The 14139-nt window shown below is 34.9% G+C and overlaps 1 long non-coding RNA gene across 1 annotated transcript; it reads right to left on the bottom strand.

The window, feature by feature from the left end:
• Positions 1–3535: 3535 nt before the first annotated feature.
• On the bottom strand, positions 3536–9259 carry LOC128922977 (uncharacterized). The gene is made up of 4 exons (XR_008472126.1): positions 8535–9259; positions 6510–7268; positions 4199–6448; positions 3536–3662 (listed from the first exon to the last, which is right to left on the bottom strand). It is a non-coding gene; the product is annotated as an uncharacterized LOC128922977 (long non-coding RNA).
• Between the last annotated feature and the right edge of the window lie 4880 nt (positions 9260–14139).

The raw sequence follows: 14139 nt of genomic DNA, 5'->3' as shown, positions 1-14139 counted from the left end.
GTCATAACTAAGCATTAAATAAAGTTATAACAGTAAAATTTGGAATAAAGGATCGCACTAGGAAGGGGCAAATTTGGATGTCATTTTTTTGGGGAAGTGGGCGTGGTCCCGCCCCCAAATCGGTTATTTGTATATATCTCGCTAACCAATGAAGCTATATAAACCAATCTTTCTGCAGGCGATTCTCTTACGTACTCCACCACACACCATGAAAATAGTTGAAATCGGATAATAACCACGCCCACCTCCCATACAAAGGTTAGGTTGAAAATTACTAAACGTGGGTAACTCACTAACGAAAAACGTCAGAAACACTAAATTTCACATAAGAAATGGCAGATGGAAGCTGCACTCAGATTTTTTTACAAAATGGAAAATGGGCGTGACGTCGCCCACTTATGGGTCAAAAACCATATCTCAAGAACTATTCGACCGATTTCAATGAAACTTGGTTTATAATAGATTCCTTACCTCCCAATAATATGTTGTGAAAATTGGCCAAATCGCTTCACAACCACGCCTACTTCCTATATACCAGAACTTTGAAGACGATTGAATCGTTTACTTTACAATATATAAAGTAAGCACTAGGGAAGATATCGGTGCAGAACTTTGCACAAATACTACGTTTATAGTGTGGCAGCGCCATTCTAAAAATCGCTAAAATCGGACCGTATGTTTTCAAGGCCGCATATATCGAACATGAGGACCTCGGTGCTTCTAACCTAATATTAGGGTTTCCAACTTTTAATGGACTTTATATAACATATATAAGGAATATGTGGGTCAAATTGTGTATTATATAATATTAATTAAGTTAAATAAATAAATTGCGAGAGTATAAAATGTTCGGTTACACCCGAACTTAGCCCTTCCTTACTTGTTGCTATTTTCTTCATTACAGATGGGTGTTACATGTAAAATCCCTGAAGGCTGTTAGAGCGAATTACGCTGTATTGCTAAAAAATTTTCTTTGTCGATCTACGTATAAAGAAATGGACAGTTCTGTGTCAGCCAAAGCGTTAGGGTTTTTTGAGTTCATGGCATCGTTCGAATGCTTTTTTATGTTAACATTGATAAGCGAAATTTTTAATCGCATCGAAATATTGAACACCGAACTCCAAAAATCAAACCTTTCTGTTATTGACTCATACAAAAAAGTAAATGCTGTACGTGCAATTTTGGAAGCTTCTGGTGAAACCAAGTTTGAAGAAGCTTGGAAAAGGAATACGCAAGGCTCTGTCGAACTTGAACTTGATGACCCAATGCTTCCTCGTCAACGCAAAATAAGTAAATGGCTCGAGCAAGGCACAAGCGAAGCCCATATATTTAAATCGCCTCAAGAATATTATAGGAAACAGTTCTTTGAAGTGTACGACCGGCTGATTGAGTCCCTCAGAAGTCGATTCGAAAATGATTCTGCTCAATTTTTCAAATTATTGGAACAATTTACATTGTGCGCAACAGAAAATGTGGATGAAGTCCTTAAATATTATGAAAAAGATTTTGAAAAGGAACGACTTTTAAGCGACAGAGATATGTTTTGGCAATTGGTGAAACGGCAAAAAAGAAGTGTCAAAACGTTCCAAGAAATTTTAAATTTTTGCAAGGAGTTCGAATGGTGTCAGGGGCTTATACCTGATTTTATACGCTTTGCGCGAATGTTAATAACGCCGGGAATCGTCATCAAAATCTTATTTACGCTCAACCACGCTCCAGGACAGGTTAAATAATGTGACTATTTTGCACGTTTACGCAAATGAAGCATCAAAATTAGATTTAATTTTCTTAATGGATAAGTTTATAGCAAAATCGCCGAGAAGAAAAACTGTTTTTGCAATAAATACATATTTTTTTTTTTTGAATTTATTATCTTTTATTTATTCTACCCATCCGAAATTTACATGAACCGCCGCGACTGCAAGCACATACATATGTAGGTGATGATGCCAGAGGAAGCCTAGCCATAAGAAATCTGCAAACGAGCTTCTAAAGTTAGGATTCGTCATAGGCAAAAAAAGTAGTGCTGGGCATCGCAGCGGCAATAGGCGCAGGAATGCTTAACTGCCTTCCCTAAATAAAAGCGTCAGCGGCAAATGACTGTCAAAAAATCCTCATGCCCATACAATTTGTATGGCGCATACCGAAATAACGCGACGGCAACGCTGAGCGGTTGAAATTTTCTATTTTGACAGCGCGTTAAGAAGTAAAGTTGGCTGCGAAAACGAAATAATTGCCATTTCTCTTATTTCCTGCATTTCTTTTGCACAAAAAGCGGAAACATTTTATTTTTTTGAATTTCTGATTTTTATGGAATTTGTTTGTACAAAAAAGCTATAAATTAGTATTTTTTGAAAATTTAAACCCGTGGGAAGTTTATTTGTACAAAACAGCAAAAAGTTATAGATATATTCACATATCTCTATCTCTCACATCTACCTATTCACATATATATAATAGAAAACTTTAAAATTAGTTAACTTGCGAAGTTAATTGTGACAAATGGATGTAAGTATTATTAATAATTTAATTCGTCCGAGTGTAAACATTTAATTTTGTAACAATTTTAGAATTCATGTGAAAAAATTATTGAATTTGTTCACGGTAATCCTTGTCTTTTTGGCAAAAGAAACCCAAAATACAAGGATATAAAACACAAAGAGCGGATTTGGGAAGAAATTTCCAAAGAAATAAATATGTCAGGTAATGTATTTAAAAAATGTTTAGGAATCACTAATAAAATATTTCATTTATCTAAGGAATGGAAAATAAAGTGGAAAATTTTGAAAATCTTCCCTCCGGTTCTCAACAAAAGCTTGGACCTGCTTGGAAGTATGCGGCAAGCATGGAATTTTTAGCGGAATCTATGGAACCAGCCAGGTATTAAAAATCGTTATTAATGTTTCATATATTTCATAAATTATGTAAAAAATTTAAGAAAAATATTAACTCTTAATTTTTAGTACAACCAGCAACGTTTCCGCTGATTTTTACACAAGCATGGGATGGTCCGAAGACAGCAATAGCCAGTTGTTGAACACCACCCGCACCAACAAAAGTAGAAAACGGAGCAGCGATGGTCTCTTCACAGAAGTACTTCTGGTTATGAAGAGAAAATATGAAGAACCTACGACAACAACAACCAATAGATAAGTACCAACACTTTTTTGGTATGCTGAGGAGCAAATTCGATAGGTAGATGATGTAGAGATAGAAATTTTAAATTTAGTTAATAGGAAAATAAATAAAAATTAATATCTCCCTACTTATTAACTAGTCTACTCTGTAAATAGTTGTTAATTTTTTCTAAATATTAATTATAATTTTCCTACTTATTAAATACTAAATTTGTAAATACAGTATACTCTCGAAAAGTAAATTCTCAGAAAGTAAATAATCGCGGAAATGTTAATCACCTTTAAGATTACACATGCACCTTGAAAAACTAAATTTTTTAATTTACTTTTCAGAGAGTGTGATAAAAAATTCGAAACGAAGCAAGCAGCGTTTTTTACGATGTTGCAAAAACACTTACTCTCTTCTTTATCGCGTCTTTTTAGTAAATAAACTCTCCTACTTGATCCACTGGTTTAAAAATGAAAACGATGCAAATCAGGTGTCAGACTTTTTGAATTGTCGTACAAAAATGGTCAGAAAATATACTGCAAAAGAAAAAAAAACAAAAGAATATTCAAGATTTTTTCTCTTCATAGTAAATATATATGTATGTATGTAAATGTAAATATGTTTTTCATGTAAATCCATATGTTTTATTGAAGCAAATAAATGAATGAATTTTTTAAGTTTAAAATTGCATTTAATATTATAAAAACAGATAGGCTGACTTCCTAAATGTATTTTGCTTTGCAATCGAACAATGTATTACATTCCCAAACGCAGTTGCTAAAACTTTGACAAAGTATCGTATTCCTAATAGCAACCCTGCCCGATAAATGCGCAGAAAAAAGCAATTGGCGCATCACTAACATTGTTGATACATTTATTCTACAATTCTATTCTACAATGGCGACCGAAGAAGAAACGTAAGAAAATTTTACCTTTTTTACTATTTTTATAATATAACAGGTTTTATATTATGTTTATTAGGCAACTTATTCCATAATGATTCGAGCATACAATATAATTTCTAGAAAATGAAGTAATAATATATTTCAAATAACGCAATAACATTTCTTACCTCGAAAGTTGAGATTTGCATTCTGAAATGACTACGTGAACACGTCATTTGGCATCTCGATAATGGTTTCCAAAAATTTTTTGTTTTTTGGTATACTTCTCCTTGGCACATTTTTCTGCACTAATAATGCAGCTAATTTTTTACGTTTTTGTAAAAGTATTTTTGATATTACAACGAATTTGATTCTTGAATATCAATTAAATTAAAAATTTCTTCTAACAAAATATTTTGTTTGGCCATTTTTTGCGCATTAGAGATGTGCCTAAACGCAACAGTGTTACAAAGTTCATTTATACAAAGTTTAGAAGAAGCAACTTTGCAAAGTATTCGGCATAAAAACTTTGCATACGGACGTTTAGGAAGTCAGCCATAATTTATGTATATATTTGGAAAAGTAAATTATTCGAAAAAGTAAATTACACAAAATACCAATCGATTTACTTTTCGAGAGTATACTGTAGTTGTTAATTTTTTCTAAATATTAATTATAATTTTCCTACTTATTAAATACTAACTTTGTAAATAGTTGTTAATTTTTTCTAAATATATATATATATATAGTACGAACTCGGTAATCGCAACTAATAGAAATGTAGGTGGTTGTACTTATTGAGTTTGTTGCACCCAGCGAGGAAAAATATATAACAAGAAATATGACAAATGAAAATCGTTTTATGATATAGAAATCTTATTTTTTTATTCAAAATTTTATTTTTTAAATATATCGGGTTTTATTCCCTATTAAATGCTCCAAAAGACTTTTTTTGTAATAGACTTTTGTTAAGTTAATAACATTTTGGTGCTTTGGTTGGAGAATCCCGGTACAGTTAGGTGGAAGACACATAACGAATATCATTTCATCATCACTTTTCATCTCATTGTCTTTAGGATGACACGGGGAGTTATCCAAGACCAATAGGGCTTTTTTGGGAAGTCCCTTTGATTTTGAAATTCACGTACCTATAACAATCCAAAAAAATACACATAAATTTTAAACAAAAATTCAATACATTTCGTATTTCTCACATCAGGAACAAACGTATGATGAAACTAGTCTTCGAAAAACAAATAAGTCATCCAAGAGTTCTTGTTAGCCTTGTAGACAATGGGTATTTTTTGAAAATTTTTGAATGCTCTAGGGTTTTTTGCTTTTCCAATGATAAAGAGCTTAACTTGCGAGAAATGTTATTCTTTCCTTACTAACTACCAGGAGCAGATTCCTTGAAGCTCACCAACGTTTTATCTGGTATCTGCCTGAAAAACAATCCGGACTCGTCGGCATAATAAATTTGTTCTGCAGAAAGATCAAGCTCCTTGATTTTAATTCTAAAACGTATTACAAATGGGTCGACGGACGCTGTCTTATTGGAAAGGGGAAAGCTTCTTTTTTATGTGGCGGAGGCCATATCGCTTTTTGAAATTAGATACCCAACCATTACTTGCATGAAAACATCCTGTCTTTTCTTTTATTTTCTCATGAAGCTTGCGAGCTTTTGCTTTGACGATACCGACGGATATAGGCACATTTTCACTCCTTTGTTTCAAAAACCTCTTGTAGAGAGCCTTTTCCATTCTTGGGTATTCAAAAGATTTTAAGGTTTGCCGTTTTCCTGGCCCAGCTTCCATATTTGTGTCATATTTAAGTATACAAGCTTTTTTCTTCTTTATTCTCGTTATTGTCGACTTGTGAACTTTATAATCAATACAAAGAGCTTTGTCGATACACCACTTTCTAGTTTATCCAAAATTTCAGTTTTTTCTTTAATTGTGAGTTTTATTAATTTTTTTGTGACCACCATGACTTTTACACATAAAACACTACTGGCGCGTTGCAAAATAAACTGGTAATAAAAGTCATTTGTTGACAATTGCTCTTAACACACACACAAAAACAGTAAAGTCGACAGAGCAACGAATATATAACAAAATATATTGAATATATAACAAAAAAAATGCCATAAGAAGAAACCGACAAAAAAAGAACTGAAGCAAAACATATTTAGATGTAAAGTTGCAGTTATTGAGGACAATATTTTTGAGTAGTTGCACTTATAAAGGTTACAATGCTATGTTTTATAGTGTTGCATGAATCGAGGAGTTGCGTGTATCGAGGGTTGCGGTTACCGAGTTTATACTGTATTTTTAAATATAGATTTTTGTATTATGAAGAATTTAAATATTGACAAAGATCATTTCTTAAATTAAGAGCTGATTGAATCGATGTATTGGCTGTTAGTACAGCCAAAAAACCTGAAAATATAGAAACAAAATTGTATTATCTTTAATATAATAAAATTGTTAATATTAATACTTTTTTTTGCATTTTTCGGCGAAAAGGATATGAATGTTCTCAAAACTCTCCATCGAGAAGTTAATATACCTTAAAGGTAAAATTTTTTTTTAAATTATGCAATATACTTCCATTTCTGTAGAGAATAATTTTTTTTCACCAAAAGCAATCTCAATTCGTATTCTAGCACTACACAATCTTTTGTTGAACACTTCTTTACTGACATCAGTAACTTGCATATGGCTTCATTATGTTTTCTTTCAAAGGGAATGCGGCGTCAGCCACGAAGTAGTATGGAAATATTATTTCTGAGTTGGGCAAATTTGTTGCAACTGGGACATCTATAGATTTATTTAAAATCATTGTTCCAAACTGCGAAACACACCGCCATCGCTTTGACTGCCATATGCGCCAACGTCCACAAACGTAAAAAACCTATATGTGCAAAATTTTTATTTAGTTTCCTTTTTGATCATTCACTTATATACTTACGATGCTATTAAATTGTTTATAATTAAAATATTGTGATCCTGAATTAGGCATGCAATTTATTCGCATATGTTTACCATCTATTGCCCCTAAACAATGTGGTAATTTGGTTGCATTCCAAAATCCTCCGAAATTTGTTTCCATTCCGCATTAGTAGGTGGACTAACATTAATACTTGCCAATATTCTCCACAATACTTCACACGTTTCTAAAACCACGGACCTGGCTGTCTCTAGTCCAATTCGAAACTTCATAGATAACACATGAAGAGCGCTGCCATGAGCCAAGAAACTAGAAATAACATAAAACAAGTAAGGAAGGGCTAAGTTCGGGTGTAACCGAACATTTTATACTCTCGTAATTTATTTATTTAACTTTATTAATATTATATAATACACAATTTGACCCACATATTCGTCATATATATTGTATAAAGTCCATTGAAAGTTGGAAACCCTAATATTAGGTTACAAGTACCGAGGTCCTCATGTTCGATATATGGGGCCTTAACAACCTATGGTCCGATTTCGGTGATTTTTAGAATGAGGCTGCCACACTATAAACGTAGTATTTGTGCAAAGTTCTGCATCGATATCTTTACTAGTGCTTACTTTATATATTGTAAAGTAAACGATTCAGATTGTCTTAAAATTCTGGTATATAGGAAGTAGGCGTGATTGTGCAGCGATTTGGCCTATTTTCACAACATATCATTGGGATGTGAAGAAACTATTACAAACCAAGTTTCGTTGAAATCGGTCGAGTAGTTCCTGAGATATGGTTTTTGACTCATAAGTGGGCGATGCCACGCCCATTTTCCATTTTGTAAAAAAATCTGAGTGCAGCTTCCAGCTGTCATTTCTTATGTGAAATTTAGTGTTTCTGGCGTTTTTCGTTATTGAGTTAACACACTTTTTCAACATAATCTTTGTATGGGAGGTGGGCGTGGTTACAATCCGATTTCCTCCATTTTTGAAATGTATAAGGTAGTACCTAAAATAAACGACTCTAGAAAGTTTCCTTGATACAGCTTTAGTAGTTTGCGAGGTATGTACAAAAAAACTTAGTAAGAGGCGGGGCCACGCCCATTTCCCCAAAAAAATTACATCCACACATGCTCCTTCATAGTGCGATCCTTTATACCAAATTTTACTTCCATAGCGTTTCTTATAGCTTAGTTATGGCACTTTAAGTGTTTTCGGTTTTCGCCATTTTGTGGGCGTGGCAGTGGTCCGATTCCGCCCATTTTCGAACTTAACCTTTTTATGGTGCCAAGGAACAAGTGTTCCAAGTTTCATTAAGATATCTCAATTTTTACTCAAGTTACAGCTTGCACGGACGGACGGACAGACAGACATCCGGATTTGAACTTTTCTCGCCACCCTGTTCATTTTGATATATATAACCCTATATCTAACTCGTTTAGTTTTAGGACTTACAACCAACCGTTATGTGGACAAAACTATAATACTCTCGTAGCAACTTTGTTGCGAGAGTATAACTAGAAATAACATAAAATTAACAATAATTTAAACCATTTTTCTTAATCGTACTTACTTCAAGGTTATGTACAATCTCTGCTCTGACTCAATGGGACTCCTGCGCGAGTACTTTCGTAACCATGGTTCAACCAAAATTTAATAATACTTTGAACTGTTCATGCGTAAATCTTGTTGATTTTACAAATACCTCTGTGTTCTTTTTAATTAAAACATTAACACCGCTTGAGCAAAATCCATGATTTTTACGTGTTCTGAAAATCTCTTGATTTCCACAGCGTTGTCCACGTGCAATCATATTCAATAGAAATAAATCCTCCAGAACATCAATGTCATCCATAATATAAAATTATTCTTTTTAAATAACGTTTTTATAGTATACTTTGAAAAATGAAACTTTAAAATTGCAATTCAAGTAAATTATTGTTCTTTCTTCACACTTCTCTCTTTTCACAATAAGAAAATCACAACTGAAGCAACCAGTGTTGACATTTGACGTAAAGTTGCCGCTTTTATTTAGGGATGCCACGCGGGCGTTAACGCTGTGCGGTAAAAAACGTTCCACTCCACGCTTTTATTTAGGGACGGCAGTAACTCAATGTAAGTTAGAAACAAATTCCCCCTGTTCTTTTACTTCGTCCAAGTTCTAGTTCTTTGGCTTAACATTCAATTATTTTCATTTTTAATATGCTTTTATTAGCTTCACTTGTATGTATGTATGTTTGTAACTTTTTCCAGTGGTACTGACACTGCAAGAAGGCGATCAAAAGTGTGAACAGCTTAGCAAAAAGATGCGCTTAAAAGTATGCAACATATGTATATACTCAAATACATATCCTTAAAGAAAGTATACTTTTATAGAAAAGCTGTTCATACTTATATAGCAGGGAATTTAAAATTCAAAGACGCTTATAACAAATATGTCTGATAACATAAATCAGTGGTCGGCACTCCATACCACAATTGTGCCGACTCAATTCACACGTACGCTTACGCTCTATCATTGATGTGCTGAACACATAGAAGATGAAGTCGTCGTTTTTGTGTTCAGCACTTCATTCGTTGTCGAACCAGCAACGAGTAAACATCGCGCATGGCTATGGCACTTTTTATAAGTGCCCTGCGCGAAATGCCTACTTTTATGAATGTCGTTTTATGTTATGTATTATATTTATGGTTTTAAGCTATTTAAAGACAGAAAAGTTAATGCTTTTGTGTTCTAATATATTTGTTTAAATAATAAAATAACTAAAATGAATAAATTAGAACAAAAATGAAAAAATTAAAAACATTCATAAAATGTTAGGCTACGGAGTTCTCACTGGGTATTAATTATTTCGTGCTCACCTTTGCAGTCACAATTCCTCTCGTGCCGACCACTGACATAAATATAAAAACAAAAGCACACCAAGAGAAATGATATGAAATAATGCAAAACCATTGGGGGATGGGGTCATATGTGGAAGTTCACGTAAGTGAGGAAAGTTTCTATTCACTTGGGAGTGGCCAGGAACGATTATTTTGCATATGACTCAAGTAGCTCACGACTTCAGGTGTTAGGCCAAGTATCCCCTGGGTAGCCAACAGACATCCGTGTGGAGGCGAGCTAAAGTGAGCATATCGCTGATTTGCCCCCACGCCACAACGGAATAGAAGGACAAAGTGACCAAAGATGCTTTCTATGAGCGCCTAGAACGCATCTATGAGCGCTGCCCCCGCCACGATGTCAAAATCGTGCTTGGCGATTTTAACGCTAGGGTGGGTAAAGAGGTGTCTTTGGCACAACAGTCGGAAAATTCAGCCTCCATGTCGAAACATCGCCAAACGGCTTGAGGCTGATCGACTTCGCTGGGGCCCGAAATATGGTTGTCTCTAGTGTCAGATTCCAGCACAAGAAAATTCATCAGACAACGTGGCTGTCCCATGATCGAAACACGCGCAATCAAATCGATCATGTTGTGATAGATGGAAGACATGTCTCCTGTGTGCGTACGCTCCGAGGACCAAATATTGACTCGGACCATTATTTGGTAGCAGCGAAGATATGCACTCGCCTCTGTGCAGCAAAGAACGCCCGCCAACAAACACAAGGAATATTCGACATCGAAAAGATGCAATCGCAACAGACAGTCAAAAAATTTTCTACTCGACTTGCACTCTTGCTCTCTGAGAGCACTCACCAATATCTCGATATAAGGGAGCTGTGGAACGGCATCTCAAACTCATTGCATACCGCTGCAGCCGAAACAATTGGTCTACGGCATCGCCAAAAAACCAGTTGGTACGATGAGAATTATCGTTCCGCAGTGGCGAGAAAACAGACTGCCTACCTCGCAATGTTGCGATCGACCACAACACGTTCGGTGTGGGATAGGTATCGAGAGCTGAAGAGGCAAGAGAGACGCATTTGCAAACAGAAAAAGAAAGAGGCCGAAATGTGTGAGTATGAAAAGCTGGCCGATATGAGTAATGCTCGAAAATCTTATGAAAAGATGAGACGATTTACAGAAGGTTTCAAGTCCGGAGTATTATCATGTTGGGACCGAGGAGGTAATCTGGTAACGGCTGTTCAGAGCATACCGGGATTATGGAGGGAACACTTCTCGGAACTGCTGAATGGCAGTGAAAGTACAACACCAGGAGATTGCGAATCCGATTCCCCATTCCATTACCCGACCATGAAGAAATTCGAATAGCTATTTCCCGCTTGAAGAACAACAAAGCGGCGGGGGCCGATGGATTGCTGGCAGAGCTATTCAATTACGAAGAACTGATCAAGTGCATGCATCAGCTTCTTTGTAGAATATAGTTGGAACCTCAGTGTGCTCTGCCCAATCCATAAAAAGGGAAACCCCACAACATTGCATATAAGGTCCTATCGAGCATATTGTGTGAAAGACTAAAGCCCACCGTCAACGAACTAATTGGACCTTATCAAAGTGACTTTAGACCTGGAAAATCCACGGACCAGACATTCACCATGCACCAAATCTTGGAAAAGACCCGGGAGAGAAGAATCGATTTTCACCACCTTTTCACCGATTTTTAAGCTGCCTTCGATAGCACGAAAAGGAGCTGCCTATTTGCCGCTATCTATTGTGCGACTTCTTCAATATATTTCCCGAAAAATAGAGAAGGTACAATCTTCTTTACAATTACTGGCGTTGCCGACGATATTGATATGATCGGAAGCAACAACCGTTTGTTCTGCTTTTGCCAGACTGGATAAGGAAGCGAAGCGTATGGGTCTGGTGGAGACGAAATATCTCCTGTCATCAAACAAACAGTCAGCGCACTCGGGTCTTGGCTCCCACGTCACTGTTGAAAGTCATAACTTTGAAGTCGTAGATAGTTTCGTCTACTTGGAAACCAGCATAAACAACAGCAACAATGTCAGCCTCGAAATCCAAGGCAAAATCACACTAGCCAATAGGTGCTTCTTTGGACTGAGTAGACAATTGAAAAGTGAAGTCATCTCTCCGTTCGAAAGACCAAGAGGAAAGTGACCTGGCTTCACTTGGTGTTACCAGTTGGCGCCAAATATACGAGTATATATGTATATATATATATATATATATATATATATATATATAATAATAATTGCAAACCTAGGCTTATATTAGGAAGAACTTTTGGTTGTCATCAAAACAAGTCCTACATTTCCACTACACTTCTGGAAAGCAACTGCAATAGAAAACTTTTCCGCTTGTATCTTTAAATATGTGTAATTTTTTTTAGAGGTATTGAAACTTAAAATATTTGAGCGGCACTGCATGGAAGTGCCCTAAAAGTATGTAACGCCTACCTATAACTTACTAGAATAACATATGTTCACATGTTCCAAAACATCTCTATAAAAGCCAATTAGTAACTCGACTATTACTCCAGTAATTGCAAAATAATCGCAAACAGCATTTTGAAATTTAATACATTTTATGTTCATCTAAGTTAGCTACAAGGGTCGAAATTGCAAACGGTGTAAACATAGTTAAATTCTAATATGTCAACGTAGTTTAGTATCAACAAATGAATGTCTGGTAACACTGCATTTACAGTTAAGTCAAACGCATTTTACGTTCAGTTGTTTGAAGAGCAATGGCGCCAGTTAAAAGCGAAGTGTGGACATTTTTTTAATAAAATAAGCAATAACTACGTTAAATGTCAACTTTGCTGCAAAAATTTAAAATTTTCTAATAACACTTCAAATATGTTGCAGCATTTAAAATTAAAGCATGCAACTGTAGCGTGCAAATTGGTGGTAAGTCGGAGCAATCGGTATTACATTTTAAATTTCTTCTAGTTATGTATATATAAATATATGTGTACAAATTAGACTCTGCAATCTTGGAGTAAAGACAATGTTTCCCTAAGTGATGATGACACTGACACCATTTTGTGCACTCTAGTGCACACAAGAAGGAGGAAGGACAACGATTTTACATCTCCACAAGATGAATTGAGCTTTTATTTGAATTGTCAGGTATTAGAACTAAGTCGAAACACTATTTATGCTTGGGAAGAAATGAAAACCGTTTACCCAAACTGTACGGACTTTCAAAAAAGTATTGTCATCTACTTGGTACCTCAGTACCAGCTGAGCGGCTTTTCTCAAAAGCGGGTGCAACTGCGACCGAAAAACGCAATCGTTTGACAACAAAAATTTTATCGAAATTGCTTTTTCTTCAAACTTGGTTGAACAGACTTCTAAATTTTCTGAATATATTCAATGAATATATTTTCCTTTATGCTAAGACAAATGAATTTTTAATATGATATTTTAATTTTATTTCCGTTTTTGTTTTTGTGTATATACGAACACAATTTGAATGTTTGAAATAAGAATACAGTCTCCTATATTTTATTGGTTTTATTTTTACGCAAAGTTGCAAACATTGGAATTAATCGATTTTTTTACATTAATTGCAATTAATTGCAATTATTTTTTTAAATCTTGCAATTAATCATTTGATTATATAATCGATTAAAAAAATTTTTTTGCCATCCCTATGAGAGATGGACAGAACAAAAATCTTCTTGGGAAGAGAAAAAGCTCTCTCTCTCTCTCTGCCTAGAGCTTTTTAATTTCTGGAATGTTCTTTTATGCACATGCGTACCCTGCTTACTTTTTACTTTTTAATTACTTGCTTTGAGGCAACAAGAGTGTAAGGTTGTAGCTAATAAATTAATGAAAAACGATAAATATAGTGTTGTTTACTTTATGGCAAATTGGGCTAATATATATATAAACAAGTAAGGAAGGGCTAAGCTCGGGTATAACCGAACATTTTACACTCTCGCAATTTATTTATTTAACTTTATTAATATTATATAATACACAATTTTACCCACATATTCGTCATATATATTGTATAAAGTCCATTGAAAGTTGGAAACCCTAATATTAGGTTAGAAGCACCGAGGTCCTCATAGAGATATGGTTTTTGACCCATAAATGGGCGATGCCACGCACATTTTCCATTTTGTACAAAAATTTGAGTACAGCTTCCATCTGCCTTTTCTTATTTGAAATTTAGTGTTTCTGGCGTTTTTCGTTAGTGAGTTAACCCACTTTTAGTAATTTTCAACCTAACCTTTGTATGGGAGGTGGGCGTGGTTATTATCCGATTTCCGATATGTTTTTGGTTTTCGCCATTTTGTGGGCG

The sequence above is a fragment of the Zeugodacus cucurbitae genome, chromosome X (assembly GCF_028554725.1).
Source record: "Zeugodacus cucurbitae isolate PBARC_wt_2022May chromosome X, idZeuCucr1.2, whole genome shotgun sequence".
NCBI classification, from domain to species: domain Eukaryota; kingdom Metazoa; phylum Arthropoda; class Insecta; order Diptera; family Tephritidae; genus Zeugodacus; species Zeugodacus cucurbitae.
This window is presented reverse-complemented; position numbering and strand designations above follow the sequence as displayed.